A 23,039-nucleotide genomic window follows, 5' to 3' on the forward strand; every position below is an offset into this window, starting at 1 on the left:
TATTTTCCGATTTGCTATAAATTTATGATTGTTCTTTTATAAGTTGTTCCTATACCTATATTTAGTGGTTTTCGAGACATTAATTCTTTTCTTTATTTTTTGACCAAAACATAGCTCCAAATAAATTTTAAACTCACAGAAAATTGAAATTTTAATAGTAATTTACCTAGGTATTGTACATTAGTTTTAGTTTCAAATTGTTATTCATTACATCTGATCAATATTAAAACTGACTGAAAATATTTAAACTGACATATCTGTGATATATCGTATGTAATATACTAATATTACTTTGGAACACGATTAGTATATTCTCTGTATGTTTATACGGAATTGGAAACAAATATATCTGGATTATTAAGAGATCTATATGTCGCCATCTATATAAAACCTTACGTTATATAAACAGTCTGAGGTTTTATTTTGCCTAATAATTCCGAAAAAATGTATTGAGCTGCTTGCAACATCTCCTTCGCCTAAAGCCAATTACGAGGGTGGTCCCAGAAGTACCCAACCCAAGAAAAAAAACAAGAAAATTTTGGAAAAAAATTTATTTATTTTTTAACATAATCTCCTTTCAGCTCTATACACTTTTCCCAGCGATGTTTTATAAGTTCGATACCCATTTTATAATAAGAACTGTCTTGCACCTCGAAATAGCCATTAACTGCAGACATCACTTCTTCATCGTTGGAAAATCTTTAACCACTGAGCCAGTTTTTTAAGTTTGGAAACACAAAATAATCTGAGGGGGCTAAATCTGGCGAATAGGGTGCATGAGGTAGCAATTCAAAGTTTAATTCGTTAATTTTGGCAACGGATTTGTGAGCTGGTGCATTGTCTTGATGAAACAAAACTTTCTTCTTAGCCAAATGCGGCCGTTTTTGCTTGATTTCTTTGCTCAAACGTTGCAATAAATTCGCATATTACTCGCCGTTGATAGTTTTACCTTTTTCAAGATAGTCAATGAAAATTATCCCTCGCGCATCCCAAAAAACCGACGCCATGACCTTGCCTGCAGATGAAACGGTTTTCGCCTTCTTTGGAGCCGGTTCTCCCTTTTGAGTCCATTGTTTTGATTGTTCTTTTGTCTCAGGTGTGAAGCGATGGACCCATGTTTCATCCATGCTAATGAAACGACGCAAAATTCTGCTTTGTTTCTATTAAATTTCGCTAAACACTCAATTGAAACATCTTCACGACACTGTTTTTGGTCGAGTGTGAGCAAACGCGGCACTCATCTTGCACACAGCTTTCTCATGTCAAAATTTTCAGTTAATATGCGATGTACCGCACTTTTTGAAATGCCTACTATGTCCGCTAGCTCGCGAACTTTCAGTCGGCGATCATCCAGTACCACTTTGTGAATTTTCTTTAAAATTTCTGGAGTCGTCAGCTCATTTGGCCAACCACTGCGATGCTCGTCTTGGCAGCTCGTTTAAACTCTGCTACCCAATATTTTACTGTTGTTAATGAGCAGACTTACCCAGAGTAGAATCCAGTTCAGCTTTTATATTGGTTGGACTGAGGCCTTTTAAATAAAAGTATTGTATCACATAACGATGACCAATTTTCTCAATTTTCACAACTTCACTGAAAACGTTCACTATTGATGGCTGCCAAACAAATACTAAACAATGTGGCGTCTTTAAACTTGAAATATATGCTTTATAGATTGTATACTTTCTAATACACTGATATTTTTCAAACTACTACCGACATCTCTAGGTCAGGCCGGGTACTTCTGGGACCACCCTCGTATAAGAAACTCTTAAAGTCAACGTGTCCATTCTACTGTGGAAAAGCTGCTTTTAGTATAGTAGCTACTGCAGAAGTTAACTCGAATAAACTAGAAGTGCTATACATTTATTATTTATTATAGAGGCTTAATAACTTTTCTGATCGTAATTCTTAATTTTACTTTGAACTATCTGGATTTGATCCTTGTCGCTTTATTCACGTATTTATTTTTTTATTAATTTTTAAATCTTAGCACTCACAAATTGGATATTCGGAAAATATAAAATAACCTAACAAAAAAAATCTTACATTAATTTTTTTCCAGGTGTTAGGGAAGCGTGCTGTCCAACTCGTGACGGACACCGCAGGCTGACCTCAGTTTTCACGGTAAGTCTTTAATATTATTACTACATGCAGCTTAAATAAGTGACCTATTTCTTAAAATAATTACATGTCTTTCTTAAGCTGCCTGCCGTACCTCTACAGTTACTTACTAACTTTCTCTTTGTAACTATGTAAGGGATAGTTTCATCTTTTTAATAGTCCGACCAAAAAATGTTTAGGCTTAGATCTTGGTCTCTCGCCAATAATATCAGTATTGGTGCTTTCATTATTAATTCAAAGAAATAAGAACCAAAGCCTGGATTGTAACACGCTACATAAAACAGTCATTAATTTAATGGCTTGTAAATCTTTCATAGATTGCTATTTGATTTTATATGCTCAAAACATTCTCATTTTGCGATTTCATAAAACGGGGTCCGATAAATTATGATAAAGTTTCGTAAGTGATGATATGACTTTTCAATATTGTAGCGAAATTCAGGAATAAAATTTTATTGACAACATCAAAAACTCTACCCTGACTCGCGTTGACTGTCGTTTAATTGTTTTCAAGGTAAAAGACTGACTAAGCAATTAAAACTAGTCACGAAACGCATCTATTTTAAAAACTCATGGAACAATTTAGAAATGTGTACAATGTTCTTAAATGTTTTTGCCCAAAGAGACTAATAATTTCAAGAGAATACTGACAGTGAAAGCAAGGAGGTATACAAAATGTAGAAAATTTAAAGTACAGGAATTTGCAATAATATAACCTAAGTAACCTAAGTTGGGGCCAAAATAGGGCCCTCGAACAAGATGAACTCCCTAAAAACTAGATATTATATATGACAATATCAAACTAAACGTAAATAGAACTCTAAGTATGTTTCCTCATATACCTCGTATTATTATTTTGAAATTTTACAGAAATCGCGAAAAACTACATTTTCTTGCATATTGTGTTTAATTTCAAACGAGAACTTTCAAATATGGTTTATTAGCCTATTTTAATAATATAAATTTACTATATTTTTCTTTTCATAACCCACAGCTATTTGATACGAGGTATTGCATTAAAAAAGTAAACTGTACGAGGTACTGCACAGCTAAAATGGACACAATACATGAGAGTAGGATAAGAGACATAAAAAAAAATAAAGTACTTAACTGTAATAACCTATGTTATCAAAAAAGGTAACTGTTTAAAAAAAGCAAAATAAAATCTTATTTTTTAATATTGAATAATAAACTTATAAAAACCATAGAATATGCGTTTCATATTATGTATAAACTTCTCCTACGCGTATTGCAAGTTTTCGTAATACGCCCAACAATGTTTGAGAATAACCTGCTTTATTTCATTAAGTTGATCAAACTTTTTTTTTGCATTTCTTGCTTGTTCTGTTGTATATCTACGGAAAATTAATTCCAGCTAAACCGATCGCTTTTGGTCGTCGAAGAAGTACTTCAAATTCATCATCGAAATTGATCTTGAAATTGATTTCTTCATTTGGCAAGTATTCCAGTATTCTTAGGTTTGTCACTATTGGATCTTATGTTACATTTTTAGGTCTTTTGAAATCATATTTCATTAGTGGCTTGTAATTGGAATTGGTAAAAAAATCAAAGTCAGGTGTTAACGTTAAAGTCAGTTCCAAAGGGGAAATGGAGAAGAAAAGGAAATGCCTGATGGCGCCCTCACGACCAAAACTTTCCGGAGGTAAACTCGCCTCCCATTCGGATCTCCGGGCGGCGGCTGGTCAGGGGGGTCCATCAGGCGGATCAAAAAGCCTAAAAATCAATTTCTGCAACATCAGAGGCCTAAACACCAAATAAGCCACCAAATAAGCCTCACATTCTGGCATTGGCAGAAACAAAGGTGAAACCTTCAACAACAAATGTTCACCTCATTTATCCTGGATACGATCTACACACCCGATTTCGACTACACTTTGGATTGGCAGTATTTGTCAAGAACGACTTGAGTTGCCAGCGGGAGGAAACGCTTGAACCTGCGGACTTTGACGTCATGTGGTTCAAAATAATAGCCAGTGGTGCCACGAAATTTATCTGCTGTATCTACAAACCACCAAGCGACACCCAATATAGACGGCTCTTTTTGAACTTGGTTGATTGCATTAACCATCTGCAAATTGACTACCCAAGCGCAGAAATCATCGTCATGGGTGATTTTAACGTTCACAATATCAACTGGCTGCGCTTCTGCAACAAGAACGACGATGAAGGACGAGAAGCTGAGCTATTTGCCACCATATGCGGGCTTACGCAGCTTGTGGAGAATTCCCGATCGAGACGGCGAATTCGCAAGTCTCCTAGATCTGGTCTTGGCTTCAGACCCTGACTCGTACACAGTATCAGTACATGCCCCCCTAGGAACATCGGACAACAAATTGATAACAGTCTCTTGCCAGTTGGAGGTTAAAACGCAGGATCCTCCGATGCCGCGGAAGGTATGGCACTATAAATCAGCAGAGTGGAACCATCTTCGAGAATTTTGTCGCTCATTCCCTTGGAAAGAAGTCTGCTTTAGAACCAATAACATCTCAGAATGTGCAAACCAAATTACAGAGACGATCTTGGCAGGAATGGAAGCTTATATCCCTTTTTCTACTAAATGCGGATCAAACAACAAGCTATGGTTCAACCTGAATTGCAATAAGGCAGTAAACACTAAAAACGCAGCATATCGCAAATGGCGTCAACATCCTTCCATCAAAAATCGGAGGAACTAATTAGCCTCCAGAAATAGCTGCAAGCGAATTATTGATGAATGCAAAGAGAGTGACAACAACAGGATCAAAAACAAACTGCCCAAATGGAACAAGATCTTTCTGGTCGGTATCGAAAGCCGTTAGTCAAGGATTTGCTATGTCGGCCTTGCCACCCCTAACAGCAGATGATGGTTCTATCGCGGTAACGGCAAGGGAAAAAGCCAACTTACTGGGTAAACTCTTCGCGTCCAATTCTAATCTGCACTCGCAAGGCAAAACACCGCCATATTTGCCAAGGGTGAATTCATCGATGGGAGAAATTTCGTTTCCCCAACGAATTATAAATAAAATTCTTAAAAGCGTAGACACCAACAAAGCTTCTGGACCCGATGGAATTCCAGCCCTATTACTAAAACGTTGTGCAGACGAATTGACTCCTCCCTTATGTAGACTGTTCATTGTATAAGCAGGGCCAATTTCCAACAAGCTGGAAAACTGCTCGAGTGCAAGCTGTGCCCAAAAAGAGTAAGAAGACGATGCCCTCCAATTACCGCCCGATTGCACTAGTTCCAGTAATATCTAAGATTATGAAGAAAGCAGTCAACCAACAACTGTAAAGATATCTGGAATCATCTGGACTAATCAGCGATCATCAATACGGCATCCGAAAGCTTAGATCCACCGGCGATCTTCTGGCCTACGTCACACACTTGTGGACGGAGACCATGGAGAAGCACGGCGAGTCCCGCTCAGTCGCTCTTGACATTTCCAAGGCATTTGACAGAGTGTGGCATGAGGGACTATTAACCAAGCTCTCCTCAATCGGCATACAAAACTCATTATTGAATTGGATCAAAAGTTTTCTTGAACAACGAACAATCCAAGTAGCCGTCGATGGATACCTCTCCGACAAATTTAACATTAACGCTGGAGTCCCTCAAGGATGCATTCTATCCCTCACCCTTTTCTTGGTATATATCAACGATTTCAGTCTACAGCTTTGCGGACGATGGCACAGTTATTTCCACATCTAAGTCCGCCAAACCAACGATAACCGCAAGTTCTCAGAATCTTAGGCAGCAACAAGTAGCTTCAACCAACAACGATATTAGAGCAATCTTGGAGTGGGGCGATAACAATTTGGTCAATTTTAACGCTAAAAAAACGCAGGCTGCAGTATTTACGATGAAGACTAACCTTGGTGGCCCGGAGCTGGTTACGGCAGGGAAAACGTTGCCAATGAAATCATCTTTACATCTTCTAGGAGTCGAGGTCACCAAAAGTGTGTCCTGGCATGACCACGTTGCCGAGGTCGCCAGGGCGGCTTCCAAAAAACTCGGAGTGCTTTTCAAAACAAAAAAACTGTATACACCAGAACAGCTGCAGACTCTTTATAAGGCTCAAATACGCCCTTCCCTCGAGTATTGCTCGCATGTCTGGAGCTCTGCACCCAAGCATAGTTTAAACCTGCTGGATTCTATACAGAAGAGAGCTATTCGTCTTATCGACAAACCAGAACTGCCAAGAGTCTGGATAGTCTGAAGCACAGGAGAAAGGTGGTTGATCTCTGTTTATTCTACCGTTATTATCATGGTAAGTGCTCCTCTGAGCTGGCAGGCCTAATTCCACTCAGGGCCCCCGACGCATACAACCTACAGCGATTCAAGATAAATGCGCACAAATATCTTCGCGCAAGCACCACTCCAAGAGTGACATAGGACTTTCCTCTTGTGCTTGGTTTACCATAAAAAAAAAAAAACTATATAGAGATTTTTCTTTTTAGCATCCTTTGTGATTCAAGGGTAGTCGCTTGGAAGGTAAACGTCCTTATTTTTTAAAGAAGTTTTAATGCAGGCGTGCACACTATCGAACTCCATTTGGCCCTTATAGTTTTGTGTGATGTTTACAAGTTTTAGTGCTGGTATACACGATCCGGCTTCAACGGATGCGGTAAAAACAGAGCGGTCGAAACGAAGCTGTACCGCATTGTAATTAAATATCTTGTTTTAACACAGTTAACAATTCGACAAAAGATTTTTTAGATGTTCTGTAATAATTAAAAAACTTATTTTTTTACTGCCGAATATTTGTATAAAATTGGTCGATTTTTTTTTCTACACCACTTTGAAAATATGGATGCCTTCAATATTTACGTTATACTGGCTCTCGCAAAAAATCTTCTGCTTCCAAGATCACAAATAATTCTTAGCAATGAAGGCATTATTTCCCGATGAAAGTCTCGAAACATTTAAATTTTGGAATTTTTCTTAGTGCATATCCGTTTTCAAGGCAATGTGTATCGCGTAGATCCCATGCGGTAGAAACGGATGCGTTTCTACCGCATCCATTCAAACCGGATCGTGTATACCCGTACTTAGACAAATGGAGTAGCGCGTTAGATAATATAGAGTTACGATTTTGGGATGTGCAGCCATCTGAGAATATAATAACTTCTCTTTTGTTTGAAACTCTTGTTCTAAATACTGTTTTGAAGTTTCCCTGCGGCAGTAGTGTGAATGGCAAAAATTATTTTAGATATTCAAAAGCTTCCTTGTGATTATATTCAATTTTCTTTCTACTCTGCACAACACTTTCTTGCCTTTCAACAACGCCGTCACTACTTTTCAATAACCAGTTTCGTATCGACTACTCACCAAGACCTATTGTATCCAGATACATTTTTGACTGGTGATTTATCTTTAATTTGTATTTTAGCGTTGTTATCCCTCTGGATTCCGATGTTTTATTTCTTGACGTTTTTAAAATAACCGTATTACACACAAACATTTTCCTTTGCTCCATGTCATTTTGGACCAAAAATTCAAAAAAATTCCTGCACGGTAATTTTTGTTAATTATTAATTTACAAAAATTTTGACGGGTTCCCTTTTCATTACCACAATCGCATCGCGGTTTTGCGCGTCGTTTTGTTCTCATTTTATCATTATCTATTTTATTTTGATATCTTGGTTTCCTGAATCCTAAATAATGTTATTCTTCATTATCGCTTTCTTCTTCACACTTACGTATTCTTCATAATTTTCTTTATTTGACTGCGTATCCTCCTCAACTTCAATATCATCACTAGTGGCTTTCTCGTAGTCCGTATCTGACACGTATACTTCTTCCTTTTCAGTCTAAATAATAGTTTAATAGTGTTGCGGGCTTAAGTCACCAGTAGTAGGAGTTGGACTGGTGGCAATAGAGTTGGAAATGATGGTTCCAAATATTCAAATAGGTTTTCAACGTTTGACATTTTATTTTGGTTGTCTTTTAAATCTACAAGCATAAGAAATACAAGCGAAAGAAATAATGTTGTTGCAATACCTGCTAAATCATCAAAAACTTGACCTAAGTCGTTTACAGGCTGGCTTAAAATTTGATTTTTCATTTAATGCATGATTTAAGTCGTCTTCAAAAACAATTTTAGCATCTTCTAAATCTAATTTTAAGAGGCAATGAATTTGCCTGTAGGAACCAGTAACGAGGTTATCGGGAATTTTTTTAAAGTCTTTAATAGATGGCGCGAGCAAAACTCTAAATATTCCTGTAGTAAACCTAAAATCGAAAAAATGTCACAACTGCAGTTTAGCCGTCGATGTGTATATATGTTACGTTTATTAATTTTGTTATTAGACTTCGACACATTTAGGGAATTTAAAAGTTAGGAGAACTGCTTAATCTCAAATGTTACAAATTGCGAAGAACATTTTAGAAACAGTCAAAGACCACTTGAAAAATAAATACTAAAGCCGTAGCGTAAAGAAAGTGGAGTTGTATTTTGCCAATTAGAACTTTGCCAGAAATGAAGATTTTACGAAATTAATTTTGGGTACAGACGAGGCCACATTTATATAATGGAAAATGGAGTGCAAAATTTCCACGGCAATCATGTTTCAGCATTAGAAAATCCACTTGCCTTAAAAAGATCTAATTTTCAACATATATTTTTATTAAATATTTGTACTGGCGTTGCCATGGCAATGCTATGCGTATTAGACCATACTCTTTTTCACCTCGTCTGACCAAGAAATTTGTTTAGTTTTTCTTTGATACAATCTGCTATAATTATTACAAGATGTTTCTTTAACTCTATAGTTTCAACTATAATCATGTTAGCATTTTTCCATGCTATTGTTTGTGTAACCTTAAATGCATAACAAAAACGGATATGGCACACTAATTAGGATTTTATTCATAAGTTGCCAAAACAATTAACAAGTATACATGTATATTTAAAGCTACATAAAAGCTAAAATTTTTAAAAAAGGAAAACGTAATATTATGGACTATACGATGGTTGCTAGTAATATTTTGACATATTTCATACTGTATTACTAAATATTAATTAATAAAAATTGAAGCATTAATGTTTCATTTATTTTTGCACTACTCATTCTTTTTTATTTCTGTTTCTGAATTTTCTGCGTTGCAAAAAATAATGGACAATCGATCTCTTTTCCATAACTTTACTTCTCAAATATGGATGCATAGATCTATAAACTATATGCATTTTCCATCAACTCTGCACCTTCTTTTTCCCAGTAAAATAAATTTCATTGATAAAATCACGTTATAGGCGATAAAAAGAGCGGTTATATGCATCACAGCAGCGAACCGAGAACTGTCCCATAAATCCTCAATATTGATTTTCCAAGAGATCCTTACGTAAACTCGTGTACGGTCTGGATGTTGACGGTTCATATTTTCGTGTATATCCCCCGACCTTATGCTAAAAAGGTTTCAATTTCCTTCCTTTTTCTTCACTTTGATTGGCACTGGAGCAGCTTATAGCTTTATATATACCATATCGCATACGAGTCGAAAATAAAACGTGTTCATGGCGGTTTTTGTAGTTTTTCTCAAATCGCTTTATGTAAGAGGTCTATGGTAAATGTATTAATATTTTTTTATTATTAATATTATAAAATCATCAAGCATTTGCCGAAATAGGTAGGTACTTAAAAGTTTTACGAAGAAGGGATATAAAAAAAAGTTGCAATATTAAATTTTTTATTTTATTTTATTTATTTACTTACATCACTCAACAGAGAAACTTCAATAATAGAGTGGAAATGATGTATATAAGCATGAAACCATCTTATCAAAATAAAATTTATATTACAGATATGATAAATTATTAATAAATATATAAAAAGAATAAAACAAGATTATCTAAACTAAGCGAATTCTTTTAATTTCGGCTAGGCTACAGTTAAATATATCGCATTGATTCTGTATAGAGTTGTATGTATTGCAAGCTCTACGTATAGGCCAACATTTTGTAATGTTGGTTCGAGTTATTGAAAGGTAAAAAGTTTGAGAACTGCGAGCTGATAGCCGAGGAGTGTGTAAATTTAGAACTTGCAAGATCTCTGTCGAGTCAATTACGCCATTAATTAATTTATGTAAGAACTATAAATCTGCCGAATGCCTTCTTTCCTGTAAAGATTTTACCTGAAATCTTTCAAGCAAACGATCATGTGAGAAGCCGATTTCCGGGTACACTCTTTCGCATTTAAACCAAAGGAATTTAAGAAATTTTCGCTGTATATTTTCAAGCTCTTCAATATGGTTTTGATAATATGGCGACCCGACTTGGCAAGAATATTTTAAAATTGAACGAACATAGGTAAAGTACATGAGTTTAATGCTAGAGCTATTCTCAAAGAATGGAGAGTTCCTGATAACAAAACCCAGCATTTTATAACTTCTTTTTATAGTATCTTCGATATGAAAACTAAATGAAAGTGAGCTATCAAAAATTACTCCCAAGTCTTTGAAGTGGGTTGATCTTGGTAGTATCATTTTATCAATTTTGTATTGGTAAGTAACAGTTCTTTTTTAAGGATTAGGAGACTAGACAGCATTTAGAGGCAAGTTGTTATTCTTGCACCATTCATTCACTGAGTTAATGGCTGCTTGGAGTTTAATGCAGTCCTCAATAGTATCAATTCTACAATATAATTTTTTATCATCGCAGTATAATAAGCTGTTTACTTCTAGGTCCTTAGAAATGGTATTAACAAATGAGTTGAAAAGTAGAGGTTCCAAAATGGAGCCTTGTGGTACGCCTGAAGGAGCGACTATTTCAGGTGAGCTGTATCCAAAGCATTCAACATGTTGAGGACGTTTAGTGAGATAAAAAGAGATAGAAGAAGTGAAACGAGATGAAAACCCAAATTGGTTAGAAAGATTTGATATAAAAATGGAATAATCAAGACGGTCAAAAGCTTTTGAGAAATCTGTATAGGCTACATTAACTTGAGAATTATCATGTATAGATTCTGATATAAATTCCGTAATCGTCATAAGATTAGTGGTAGTGGATCTGCCCTTCATGAAGTCCCCTCCATGCTGTCTAGTGTCTATAAGATGTTTTATAGGAAAGTATAATGCTGAATGAAGGACCCGCTCAAAAACTTTAGAAAAATTGTTAATAAGTATAACCGACCGATAGTTATCGATAAGATTTTTATAATTTTTTTTATGGAACAGGAATAATTTTAGATTTTTTCTAGAACAGAGGAAATTCTCCAGTTCTAAGGGCAAGATTAAATAATATTGTTAGGGGTTTACAAAAAGCATATGTACAGTCAAATATAAGAAATGCAGGTATTTTATTGGGACCAACTATAGCTTCGGGCTTAACTGATTTTAAAGCACTTAGTACTTCATTTTCTGTGAAAGATGTGATATTAATAGTATCACAATGTGGGTACTTGATTTCAGTTATCTTCTGTTGGGATGTGCTTCTGTTGTATGAATTATAAAAAAATTAAGCAAATGAGTCTGCTATTTTTTGGGGATCAGTTAGGGGAGAACCAGTTTGATCATACATATTACATGGCATAGAACTGTTTTTTTGTGAACTTAAAATCAACTTCCAAAAGTTGTGTATGGCGGATATGTGCGCTTTCTCTTTGAGGTCTTACGAACGTATTTATCTAGATAAGAATAAATTTTCTGATAAAAAAGTTCGACAGCTGTATTGACATTATTAACAGAGTAGAGCATATCCCAATTTATTTCCAGGAAACTAGTATATAGTATTCGAAGATCAGCTCTTTTAAAATTATTGAAGACATTTTCTACTTTAAGATGATTGTAAAATTGTTTAATAGAAGTGGTCTTAAAGTGATGGATGAAAAATATCCTCTTTTAACAAAAAATCATGGCATCTTTCAACGGAACAAAATACAGGAGTTGGCGAAATAACGAAATCTAAAAACCGCTCTTGAAAATTATATATCGAATTCAGGTGCTGCCAGTCAAAAAATTCTAAAAAGTTATTAGCCTAATATCCTAATATCATAAGAGATATTATCAAATTTTACAAAAAGTTTAGAATTTTACGCATAATTAAATTCAAACTAACCTTAAATCATATAATCTAAAATTTGGACTCGATGCGCAATCCATCAAAGTGACAGGTATACTCACTTAATTTACCGAGATCCCTACATTTAGCAATATTTGGATGCATTTGCATTATATTTGCACTTACCACTGGATTTAATATGGATTTATTTATACAGGTACATACATGCTCCAAATCTAGGGATATTGAATTATATAAATTACAAAATGGTTTTAAATTTTTAAATAAAATACTTTTTGTAACCATTATAAGTGGAGATATCCGAATAACAAATTAATTATGATGTGATCTCAAAATACTGATTTTCGTGAGAAAAATTAAAATTTATTTACAATTGATGCAAAACAAAAAAAATTGTAATAAAAAATCTACAAAAAAATAGAAAAGAAAATTCATGTGGGATATGACTTCCTCGTGGATTCATTATGGATCTACAACGTCTTTATTTTTATCTTCCTGAATGCTGCAAGTGCTATCCAACACTTGAATGAGACTGATTCTAGCCGTGAAAAACTGTTTGCTGAAGCATATTCCAGACATACTCTATAGGACTGAGATCAGCTGATTGAGCTGGCCAGTCCAAAACACAAATATTTTACACTTTCAAAAAAAATTCGTGTGATTCTAGCTATGTGTGGCAATATCATAAAATAAAATTTAAATTAACATTTTGGGCGTATGGACCAATAATAGGTTTAAGAACATTTATAACGTAGCGGTCTGTTGACAAAAAACTATTCAGAAGAACGAGCTCAGTTCGAATCCAAAGAGAAATTGTCTTAAAACAGTCACAATATGGTGCTGTTACTGTGTCATCTATTCTAGCTTCTAACAAAACATTGTAGCGTTTTATTTTTCTATTCCTTATGTTCACTAACGCTCCATTGACATTTCATTAATTTCAATAATTACATTAAGAATTTCAGTCAACTTTTTTAATTCATATTTCTTTAAATTCACACTGTCAACGACACATTACTACTGTAACGCATCACTCTCTTGGTTTTACTATCCATGCTATCTATTAACGGTCCGTCACTTCTCTGATTGGTCATAATTAATATTTTCTCTGATTGGCTGATATTGACAGCTCAGGCGACAGGTGGGGTCGTTATCGATTTAGTCGGTACGGCGTCCATTTTTCGACGACTTGTTCCCGTGTTGCAGGTAGGAGCATACGTAAAAGGCCAGTTTTTTTATTTCCGAAGCTTGTGAAGCAGGAATTGGTCAATATGGTTTATAATTTATGGTCCTTAATCTTATTCCTTTAGGTAACCGTTTATTTCATAATTCTGGTGCAGGATGCCCAAGATTTTGATAGATAGATAATAAAACTTAGCAAGATGAGTGTGTCACATTTTTAACTCCATTCATTTTTTATCGACAGTGAATACAGTGGCAACCGTTGTTTTAGGGTTTTACTTTTCCGTTTTCCTCTTTATTTTTCTTCAATTGTTGATGGCTGCAGGCTTTTGATTTCCCCGGGAAATTGCTGAAAGCGGTGGAGCTGGAGCCAGAGTTAGAGCTAGTATTAGAGATTCCCAGTCCGGATAACTGAGCTACAAATGGCATACATTCACAATTCAGATTATTTAATAGCCAGTCATAAATGAACCTTCGAACAATCTCAAGCCTCCAATAATTCTGAGCTACCGTCTGCAAACTCTTGGCAAAATAGTAACACTGTAAAGTTAACGCCACAACATATCGAGCCATATGAGTAGTCACACTTGGTTGGTCATCAAATTCTGACGCACCCTTGACGCTCTAAGTAGTGCCTATATATAATTGGCTATATCAATTTGACGTATTCCAACCTCAATCATCCTCACAGCCCTTAACATCTCATTATCTGCCAAATGACGTATATTTAAACAATTTAAAAAACACTTTTGCAGTACTAGACTAATCGTATTGTACATTGTCGCTATTGTGTATTTTAGGGATCTTTAGAAAAACATTTTTTTTGTGAGTAAATATTTGCAGATAAATTTAAGTCAAATTTATACTCTATTTCAGAAGTGTGTAGAGCAATAAAACCTCATTAGGTATGCAAAAGTGGTATCTGGTGATCCACCAATATTTTATGCCACTACCTTAGTTGAGTATTAGTTTCAATGTAAAATTCTTTCTTTTCGTTGATTGCAGGTAGTGCCACCCGGTTTTGGGTCAATTTATGAGTTTTGCCCATTGTTACCCACTGATAAACATTGAAAACGGTTCGCCAAAGGCGTGCAACTGGGACTTGTTTTTTACCTTATAATTAATGTACTTAAATGCTATTTTATTTTAGAAAGTTACTTTTGTTTAAATGGAATAATATATTTTTTTCACAAATTTATTGAACATAATATGTAGAGTAAAACAGTTGAAAATGTCACTTTTGCATCTGGCACTTTTTGAACAGTGTATAACAATTTTAAATTATAATAGATTGTAGTCTTCTTCGTCATCTGACGAACTGTCATCACCTCTTGACATTATAATTAAAGGATTGATTGTCTGATCGATGAGGTTCTCAAGATCCCACATTTTGTCCTCTTGCTTAATTACATGCTGGACTGCTTTTCGCCAATTCTCTGGTGTCGCTTCCGTAATGGCTTGATCAAACAGTAGCTTAACATCTTTCATTTTAAAAGTCGTGTTTTGTCTTGCTACAAATCCTTTTACCTGCGCCCATATCAGTTCTATAGGATTTAGTTCGCAATGATATGGCGGTAAGCGCAGTACAGTTATATTATATTTTTCGGCTATATCTTCCACGGCGTATTTCATGAAACGAGTTTTGTGTAAGTTTGCTATTGCCAGCAGTTCTTTTTTTATCAAATTTGCTTCAAACGCAATACCTTTTGCAGTCAGCCAATCGATAATTTCTTGCTTTGCTTGAAAGTTGAAGACTTGAAGTTGGCGTCTTCTCTATTCGCCGTGAATGATAGCTTGCGTTATCCATAACCACCACCGAATTAGCCGGAAGAAATTTTATCATTTCACCAAAATAGTCCTCGAAAACGTCTGAGTTCATGTCTTCATGGTAATCTCCTGTGCGAGTCGACTCAAAGGTTAGCAGACCTTCTTTTAAAAATCCCTCTTCGCTTCCAATATGTGTGATTATAAGTCTTTTTCCTTTTCCCGAAGGTACTTTAATACCCGTAGACAGGCCTTCTATGAAAGCTTGACGAGCACTGGTTATATTTTTGTCTTGCCACATTTTTTGGACTATATAACCTTCGTTAATCCACGTCTCATCAAGATAAAAAACTTTCTTTTGCTCCCTGCGGTACTGCTTGATACTTCTCAAGTATTGTCGTCTCCAACAAACAATTTCGTCGCTCTCCAGTAAAAGTGCTTTGCGGTTATGCTTTTCCCAGGCAAAATCCATATTTTTTAAAGTTTTCCATAAAAGTTTTCTACTTATCAACGGAATACTGTCATCTCGGCCAAGCTCCATTAAAATTTTGTCTAGGGTGGGTATTTCCTTTTTAAAATAAAAAGAGTGAACTTTTCTTCGAATTATACATTTAGCATTTTCATCAACGACTTTTGTAGGTCGTCCTGGCTTTTGCTTGGGAGATTTCACTTGACCTGCTACTTTTCTTTCCCGCAACAATTTGAAAATGGTGGACTTTCCAATTCCACTCATTCGAGAACATTTTTCAACAATTTGTTGCACAGTAAAACTAGGGTAATCGTGTTTTATGCAATCATGTACATTTAAAATAATAACTTTTTCACTCAGCGATAGTGGAGAATTTTTAGTACATCTTTTCGTTGGACTGAATACCTCAATTTTTTAAATATTGGGATAATAACATTGTGATTACACTACAGCGTAGCTGTGACTACTAACGTTTAAAATATGATTTAAAAGTATTTATAGTCTGTATATATTACCTGACCCCATTTTTGCATGTTACAAAGCGTTAAAAGATAGGTACCTATACAAAAGGATTAAAAGTATTTATTTAGTATTTAATCTCTTTCAAAATAAAGGCATTTAATCCGTGAAAATTAAATTCATAAATATTATAAGTACCTGCGCCTATGAACTACCACGAAATGTAGCCAAACAGAACGGAATTCCCCAGTTTATTGCTCTATACACTTCTGAAATAGAGTATAAGTATATTTACAACCAGAAATATTGCTAAAACCGTGTTGCACTGTTCAACGTAGTTTAAGAAAAAAAAAATGGGTTTTTAAAAAATTAATAGTTAAAGTTTTAAATATCCCTAGATTTTAAGCATGGGTGTATTTATAAATGCTATTAAGTATATCTTATATATTATAATATTCAGGACATAGTTATAATAGTTAAAAGTTGACCTATTAAATAATTTAGACAGCTCAGTGAACACTAATTCGATATATTATAAGACTTTGTTATAAAAGTTGTAATACAGTTGCTAAGAAACAAATGGTAAATTAGTATTGAGAGCGTGAAAATGTGAAAAACTACAGTTTACGATCTCTTAAAATATTCTCCATAAAAATCGATACATTTCTATTATTTCAGTTAATCGTGTTATATTCCATTTTATTAGGCAAGGCAAGAAATGACAAAAAAATGCTAATGTAATATTGCAGAATTGGTAAAACCACATACAACAGCTATACTCATCAATCAATCGCCCGCGTCATGTCAGGTTCATTTGCTGAAAGTCCTGAAGTAGATCCAGGATTTACTTTTCTTAGGGAACAAAAAATACCAGGATTCCTTCTCAAATACAGTCCACTTACCTCATAAGATCATAATATTAATACAGTTATCAAAAAAATAAAAATCGTAATAGCCGAAATCCAAAGAAGTCGTAGAAATAGTGAAAAAATATAAACTAAAAAATCCTTGTGTTTGTTAAAAAAAAGAAAAGCTGCTAAAAAAGAAATTTGACGACTTTATATTTTCTACGTAAGATATCCAGTTGATACCAGAATATTTTAAATCCTACTATTCTAAAATCATCGTACCTTTCTTTGAATAGATATTGAATATGCTTATGGCAAAAGATGGTATTTTTACTTCCAATATCCTGCTTTTAAACGTGAAAAATATTTAAAAAACTTAAGACTTACAAAAATTATAAGGATACTAAACTTGAACTAATCTTAAAAATATAGCAGTATCAAAAATCATTATAATAAAACATGTAGTCCTATGGTTAGAACCTTTGATGTGACACTCAAATTACGAGACAGTTTTACCACTAATCAAAATTCTTTATTTTTACTCTCGACACGTGTTTCGCTAAGGATGTTAGCATCTTCGGGAGAAGATTAAAACTAGTCAGTCTATCAGTTTCAATCTTAGCATACGTTAAAAGACAAATATGGCCAGACAATGAGAGCATTCCGGCACCACGGAGGTGTGGCTTGCGTACCGCCAAAATTCAAAATACGAATTTTTCAATGCATATAGTTGAACAGCAAGATTTGGCATCTCTTACCTATATAATTGCTAATATAGATATTTGTTTTGTTAGGCATTTATATTTTAGATGGAAAAAGAAATTCCATATGAATATAAAAGACGCTCAATAAAGAAATATTTGTAGCTGTTATAAATTAGTAAATTAATGATTTTCTTATATATATTTACTGCGTGATCAAGATTTTTAAGAATATGAAATTGGGTAATTTATAAATAGTTGCCAAACTTGATTTTTATAGATATCTATGTAGTACCTTATTTTGTTTCATATCTCTATTCCTATCATAATGAAATCATTTTATTATGATAGCGATAGAGATATGAAAGCAATATCCATTATTACTGGAGATAGTTGTTGGATGGGGTCAGAAATAAACAAAAAACAAAAACCAGTCATCGTCAGAACACTAAGTACTTCTAGGGTTCTTTTTCTTTAGTTGAAGTTTAAACGTGGGTAATAGAGAACGGAGTACGATAGAGTTGCTGCATTACTTAGTAAATAAGTACAAGTGCATGAGTGAGTACGGTATATACAAAACACATTAAACAATCCAAAAATTATGACATTATTATTAATGATATATTAATAATAATTCAAAGTTTGTATTTTTTGTTTGGTATTTTAGCTTGTTTTAAAGATGCTTTTATGATATTATATTAGAATTTAGTGTGAAAAAAACTCTTATATGTCATATTCCTATGATAGGTACCTATAATTTCATAATACAATAATTATTGTCAATGAACGTTTGAAGTTTATTTAAATAGCCAATAATTATAAATTACTTAGGAAATTAAAATATGTGGATCAGAGAATATCAAGTGGATATATAATAAAGATTTCTAGGCGATGAATGTATGTGAATTTTCAAAAAAAACCATATGAATAACATATAAACTTTCATTTAACAACAATTAAAATCAAAATATATATTACAAATAATCCTAAAAAATATGTGTGTTTATTTTAATTTTTGTATAACTGTTTAGGCATTGTTTTGATAAAACCCCATAGCATCATCATAGTCGCCATAAGAAGTAAATATTCCATAAATATATTGAGGCAGCTTACTTGCTGAGTAGTTTTCAAAGACAATTTGAAAATTATCTAAATCATTGTGATGACAGTGATATTACTTTAAAATGAAAAAATTCCCATCATATTTATCAAATATCTTAATGCCGACTAGCTTAGTGAAATGTTTTAAATTTTAGCAAATATACTTTATATTTTATAATAACATGTTTTATATTAATAGTTTTTAAAATAAACTATACTATGGACTCTATATTATATTAAGGTTAATATTAAGAACAACTTAAAACTAAAATGGTAGAGAAGAAACTAAATCCATCATGCTTGGTCTGTAGACTAGCACTTCTTTAGGCATTGTCATCTCTGCTGGTCACGAACAGCCCAACCTTCCATTCAACAGATTTTTTTGTAGTACCATGAAAGAAAAAAAAACTTTTCTTTACACATTTTCATAAATAAATATATTCACAGAGGGTCTGTCCCTCATCATTCCATCTCCGTTTTGAAGCAATTCAGTTAGGTTTTCGGCGCTCTAAAAGTATTATACTTATATAGCAATCCAAATTTAAGTACATTTGAAAATTTAAATAGAAAATAAGTAAAATACCAATAAGCTAAAATAGTCTCAAGATAAAATATAGGTACACCTATATAGATAGAAACCAAACACCTAGGCTCCTTAAATTGATATTTACAATCTTTTGATTTCTTCTCCATAATTCAATATATGTAGCAAAATTGTTATCATTCAGTCCCAGATAAGAATACCCTAAAAATTAAAGCTTAATGAACAAGGAGTTCAATCGATGTTGGTACAGGCTGATTAGTTTGACTTATTGCTATATTTATTGCAAAAAAAATCACTTTAAAAACTGTGACATTAATTTGTAAATGGAATTTTTAAAAAGACAACCTAGGACATGAAAATAATTTTTCATGCAATTATTTTTATGTAGTAATTTTTCAATTATGAAAAACTAAAGTAAAATTATGAAATTGGTTAGAAAATCAGATATGTCTTTCATTGATGGATCAACCTCCATATACATGAGCACTTTCATTATTTACATCATTATTAAAACACCCAAAACTCTCTAATTTATTATGAGTATTAATTGTAATCTTTATGCACATACACATACTAATTCATTTGAAAACAAAGCATAATTCCCTTGGCCATTTTTTCCTTTCCCATTAATTCTTAAAGCAGTGGCTACCATATCATAATGGTCTTGTCTTTTCTTGTCAACATTATATTTCCTTATCAAATATGCCACGTTACCTCTTGTTACCAAGTTTGGCTTTTCTATTATGTCATCTCTTTTTACATGAGATATTGAATCCTAAAAGTAAACAGCAAAATATACAATTTTGTCTGATGACTAAGAGTTTATACTACTTTTATGTCGCTCCTGTTATAATTGTATAATATATGTTCTTCTCCATTCTTAAATTTATTTCGGATGTGACAATCAGTATCAATCTCCCTATTACTTTGTGCCCTCCAAGAGGTATATTATTCAAAATTCCTAAAATGTAAAAATGATTGTTTAATCATTCTTTGTGAATACCAAGCAAATGTTTGTTTAAACTATTAATATAAGAAATTACCTGGGTACTGTTGGTATACATTAGACATGTAATGTGTTTCTTGTATTCCTGGCTAACAAATTCTTGGTGAAACTTCTTAAGATGTCTGTTTCTCATCGATATGCTTGAAAAATCCTTCTCACATACTTTGCAGATTGCATACACGTTGACTAGAAAATACATAATTCAGATTATAACTAAAAAAATTATATCTTACTTTAGTGCCATAATTATCGTAAACAGGTACTGCAGCAGCTAAAAAAGAAATTATACAGTAAAAAAATCACTGTAAAATTTATCAGAAATTGAAAGTCATATACTAAAATGTTTGTTTTTAACTCAAAATTAGCGTAGAACCGAATATTATAGATAAGAGAGTCAACACCAAACACTATGATTGTTCAAAATAGTCGCAAAATCGATATAATAATAATTATCGATCATAATTAAATCATTTAGGAAGCAAAACAAACAAAATTTGCAATCTAGGTTAGAGAAAACAAAACAAAAGTAATATGTGATTCGCACGCGAATTTTTACGGACGTAAACGAAGGGATCAATCGGTTTTTGGTCCCGCCTTCGATTCTTATTGGCTGGGCATATTTGTCTTTTAACGTATGCTTTCAATCTTCTCTCGAAGATGCTAACATCGTTAGCGAAACACGTGTCGAGATTAAAATAAAGAGTTTTGGTTAGTGGTAAAACTGTTTCGTAATTTTAACAAAGCATCTGTCGACATTGTTATAATTATATGTAATAAAAAAAACTGATTTAAACATTTTAAAAATATCTTTTAATTCTTCTTTAATTAAGAATTTAAAAAATCCACAGGCACTAACATTAAAATTTACTAATGAGTTTTAATAATAGTCAATTATTAAATTATTAAGAATCTCCTAACCCTTTTAGGGGTTCTAGCATACTTTTGCTTAGCTCCTTTCTACCTTTTTGAATCTTTTCCAAAAGTTTTACTTGTTCTCGTTGCGGTACACAAGGTTTTTTGTCAGTTTCCTTTACTTTCTTTTGCACGCATTCCTTAAGCTTAGTGTGCTCTGCCGTCAATGAATTTATAATTTTATTTTGCTCCGCAACTTGTTTTTTATATTTATTTTGTATTTCCTCGTACTGGTTAATAACGACCTTAGCTTTATTATATTTTTCCATCAAATCAGTGCAGAATATTTGCATTTCTTGAAGTTTAAACTCCAGCTCTTTCTTCTGGTTTATTATTTCTTGACTTTCGCTTATAACTTTGTAGTAAAACTTCTCATATTCCCGGATTGTATTTCTAGCGGCGTATGAATTTTTTTCAACTTTATTTAATTCAGGCTTCTTATTTAAAATTTCTCTGGGGATGGGCTCTTGCATCCGAAAAATCTAAAACTTAGCTTTTATTACTTATTTTTAATAGTTACTAAATCTTGCATACCTTTAGTACGTCCATTATATGAAAACTTGAAGATACCGCAAAGAAACTTATACGAATACTAAAAAATTTCGATATTTTTTCTGCCAAATATTCTGACAGTGATTTCATTTTTACTTTTTCGCTGTTTTTTTATTAAGGATCGCGTTCGAGTTTTAAGTATGTGCAGGTAATAAAATAAAAATTCAGTACGTGTTTTACGATAATAGACCAAGTTATACGTGATTTATGTAATTTTAAGTTCACTAACAAGGACAGAAGAGTCTTAATTTATCTTTTCTGCTTAATCATATGGAAGATTATTAAAAAATACTTATGATTAAATATTTACGAGGAATAGATTCAGAAAATATGTGTAGTCCTTTTATTCTTACTTGAAGGAGCCGAATATTAAGCGGCCGCAAAAAAATATATTGAACTCTGCCGCCGTCAGTGCCGTGCCGTTGTAAAGGGGCTGGATAAGATAATAAAAAAAACCTGAATATTTTCAATTCAGTTTTTTTTGTATAATAGTTTTACTAACAAACTTAACTTTGAATGCTTTGATCTGAAATTTTTATCAGTTCTATAACTGTTTTTGGTTTAACAGTTTTATAATTGATACTATAAAAATGTATTGTTGTAAAGCTTACATGGCTTATGGTTTTGACGTTATACAATATTTTAGGTTAGGAATCCGAATAATCAGGTATTTTTAAGATAGAGATCATTTTCCAGATATGAAGGAATTAAAATACAATGTGGTTTAAAAAATCATCTATTATATTATTATAAAACACTTACATATATTTTTATCAGTATTAAATATTCTAAAAGACTCTCTTCAGAATTTGAATGGTTATCGTCAGGCGGAATTATTGCTTTGGGATGTAGATGGTAAAACCATATATTCATTTTCTGTTTTAATTAAGTGTTCTACCGAATTTTTCAATCACTTTCGAATTCTACAATAGCTTGGCATGTGTTGTCAATAGCTACCGCACTTAATGTTGCTGAAGTGTTGCATTTTCGAAGCTGTTTCATCAATTTACCACAAACTAATTCAATCATATTAAAGACACAATAATATGGAGCATTACTTTTGGAGATATTGTCAATAAGATGCTCATTTCTTAAGTTATAATCTTTAATTTTATTTAACAACTTCTTTTTAATGGGATTTTGTCAGTAACAAGAATTTTCTTAATTTTCATAAAAGTTATGAGATCTTGTTTTTATTTTATTTAAAATGTTTGAGAGGCAAAGTGCATTATCCATAACATTTTACTGAGTTTGGAGAAATGTTTGGTATGAGCTGATTAAAGAACTATTTTTCAAATAATGTCGTCATATATTATTGGTAATCAGCCGAAGATTGAGAAATATTTTTAGCAGACAAAACT

The 23,039-nt window shown here is 33.1% G+C and overlaps 1 protein-coding gene and 1 long non-coding RNA gene across 8 annotated transcripts in view; one reads left to right on the plus strand and one right to left on the minus strand.

Moving 5' to 3' along the window:
* The window catches only part of LOC126744524 (tyrosine-protein phosphatase Lar), a 1,889,525-nt gene that overhangs the window by 597,891 nt on the left and 1,268,595 nt on the right, over positions 1–23,039 (plus strand). For all 7 annotated transcript variants that reach the window (XM_050451972.1, XM_050451980.1, XM_050451999.1 and 4 more), the window contains one exon: positions 2,066–2,127. The gene's annotated coding sequence lies outside the window, so the exon portion shown is untranslated. The remainder of the gene's footprint in view (positions 1–2,065; positions 2,128–23,039) is intronic.
* Positions 19,969–21,805, minus strand: LOC126744636 (uncharacterized). The gene is made up of 4 exons (XR_007663257.1): positions 21,661–21,805; positions 20,252–21,608; positions 20,040–20,169; positions 19,969–19,983 (listed from the first exon to the last, which is right to left on the minus strand). It is a non-coding gene; the product is annotated as an uncharacterized LOC126744636 (long non-coding RNA).

Source organism: Anthonomus grandis, chromosome 1 (assembly GCF_022605725.1).
Source record: "Anthonomus grandis grandis chromosome 1, icAntGran1.3, whole genome shotgun sequence".
Classification (NCBI taxonomy): domain Eukaryota; kingdom Metazoa; phylum Arthropoda; class Insecta; order Coleoptera; family Curculionidae; genus Anthonomus; species Anthonomus grandis.